The sequence below is a fragment of the Notothenia coriiceps genome, unplaced genomic scaffold (assembly GCF_000735185.1).
Source record: "Notothenia coriiceps isolate Sejong01 unplaced genomic scaffold, NC01 NC01_scaffold00009111, whole genome shotgun sequence".
Lineage (NCBI taxonomy): Eukaryota > Metazoa > Chordata > Actinopteri > Perciformes > Nototheniidae > Notothenia > Notothenia coriiceps.
Genome location: NW_011341812.1, coordinates 1 through 2,486, shown reverse-complemented (window position 1 = coordinate 2,486; position 2,486 = coordinate 1). Strand labels below are relative to the sequence as shown.

Genomic DNA, 2,486 nt, shown 5'->3' with positions numbered 1-2,486 from the left:
ACGGTCACATGACTTCACGCCAGGACTCTTTAAAGTAGAGACACTACATACTGATATACACCTGAACATCAGCAGGAGAGGACTCTTTAAAGTAGAGACACTACATACTGATATACACCTGAACATCAGCAGGAGAGGACTCTTTAAAGTAGAGACACTACATACTGATATACACCTGAACATCAGCAGGAGAGGACTCTTTAAAGTAGAGACACTACATACTGATATACACCTGAACATCAGCAGGAGAGGACTCTTTAAAGTAGAGACACTACATACTGATATACACCTGAACATCAGCAGGAGAGGACTCTTTAAAGTAGAGACACTACATACTCACATACAGTGATTGTAGTGTCATGTGAAATCTCTGTTTCCTTATGTCTTCTCTTAATGTTTATCCTTGTCTTAAATTGCAAATGGTCCTGCAGCGATGCAAAAAACCTTCCAGACTTTATCTGATAATAAAGTATCGTCGTATGATGTGAAAACAGCAGCATGGGTGTGGTATCATGTGGTATCATGGTATCTGTGCGTTAATATTTATTTACAGTATTTTAATAATCTCACCTCATCACAGAAGTCAGCGTTCTGCGTGCACACTATTGTTTTAGGGGCACCAAACCTGAAAGAAAAGAGAAGAAGAGGAGATTAATTTCAGGTTAAAAATATTGTTGTGTCTGCTTCTTGATGCTTATTTTAGAAAAAGTCAGATTTTTTTTCTGAATTTGCTTCCATTCTTGAGAGGATAATAAATACATGGATCCTGATATCGAAGACCAAGCCGGTGACGAGTGAGATCTTTCTAACAAAAACACACATGGGAAAGGGAAGGAAAATGGGAGACAGTGTGGGGGCCTCGAGGCGAATCATTTTCAGATTATATATACACACAGTATTCTGGTCTTGGACATCACTGAATCCCTTCTGGCAGGAAGATCATAGACTTTTACAAAAAGTTTTTCAGATAGACTTTCCATTTAACTTTGAATCTTAATATTCAATCATTCCTCCAAAGTAAAATATGTATTTTCAACCCTGAGTGCTGCTAGTAAGAATGGCATTACTAGAATGTGGTTAAAACCAGGAAAACCTATCGTGGATATTGGCATTGTTTAGGATATTTTGGAGGATTACCTTTGCTTTGAGATAGCGACACATTGAATATGTGACATGTCTCCATGCTTCGATGTTCAAAAAGCTCTTTGTTTTTCTCGTACTAGAGGGAGAATCTCCAAAAACAGAATAGGGCCTCTTTAAGATTCACATATCATGAATGAGGCTTCAAACACCTGGTCAGGTAAAGTGTGATTACAGGTGATCTTGTGAAGTGTATCTACCTGTATATGCATTTGGAAATGCATTTTGCGACAGAGAGAGCATCCGTCCTCTGAACCGGAAAAGCTTCGGGCCATTTACTGAAGTAATCGATGAGCACTATGACGTTAGAGTTCCCCTGCTGCGTCTCTGGGAAAGGCCCTGAGGAAGAGGAAGAGGAAGATAAGGTAAGGTGAGGAAAGGTAAAGTGAGGAAAGGTAAAGTAAAGTGAGGTAAGGTGAGGAAAGGTAAAGTAAAGTAAGGTAAGGTAAGGTGAGGAAAGGTAAAGTGAGGAAAGGTAAAGTAAAGTAAGGTAAGGTAAGGTAAGGTAAGGCAACGTAACATTTAGTAAGAAACAAAACAGCAGATAAATATAATTTGAGGAAATGAAATTAAGGCAAAAACCTATAATGTCAATCCCAACGATCTCCCAAGGTGCGTCCACTTTAATGGGCCGGACCGTCCTGGCCAGGTTTTTACTCCTTTCTGTGTGCTGACACGTGTCACACACTTTGATCTGAAACAGGACACAGTTAAAAGTTAAAGCCACAGTGTCATAGAGTAGAGCAGCTGTTGGACCCTGAAGGCAGCATCTCCCTGGTCCAATTGGGATTTCTCCATGTGATTTTGGATTATTGCAGAAAATAATCTCTTTGTCAAACAAACATTTATGATACTGACATGTTTAGTTCAGCAAGATAATCTCCACATATCAACACCACTTTAGGATTTTGTAAGGAAAAAGCTAACTACAGGCTATAAGGAACTACAGCACGGTCACATGACTTCACGTCACCACCGCTAAGCTAAAGGTGGCTAATGTTAGGCTATAAAGGAACTACAGCACGGTCACATGACTTCACGTCACCACCGCTAAGCTAAAGGAGGCTAATGTTGGGCTATAAAGGAACTACAGCACGGTCACATGACTTCACGTCACCACCGCTAAGCTAAAGGTGGCTAATGTTAGGCTATAAAGGAACTACAGCACGGTCACATGACTTCACGTCACCACCGCTAAGCTAAAGGAGGCTAATGTTGGGCTATAAAGGAACTACAGCACGGTCACATGACTTCACGTCACCACCGCTAAGCTAAATGTGGCTAATGTTGGGCTATAAAGGAACTACAGCACGGTCACATGACTTCACGTCACCACCGTGGGCTAT

At 40.8% G+C, this 2,486-nt stretch overlaps 1 long non-coding RNA gene across 2 annotated transcripts; it reads right to left on the bottom strand.

Annotated features, from left to right (window-relative positions):
• Positions 1-565: 565 nt before the first annotated feature.
• Positions 566-1,960, bottom strand: LOC104945087 (uncharacterized). Of its 2 annotated transcripts, XR_798300.1 has the most exons (4): positions 1,723-1,960; positions 1,341-1,479; positions 1,138-1,232; positions 566-625 (listed from the first exon to the last, which is right to left on the bottom strand). It is a non-coding gene; the product is annotated as an uncharacterized lncRNA (long non-coding RNA). The 2 variants fall into 2 exon arrangements; XR_798299.1 differs by lacking the exon at positions 1,138-1,232 and having other exon boundaries at positions 1,723-1,959.
• Positions 1,961-2,486: the final 526 nt, after the last annotated feature.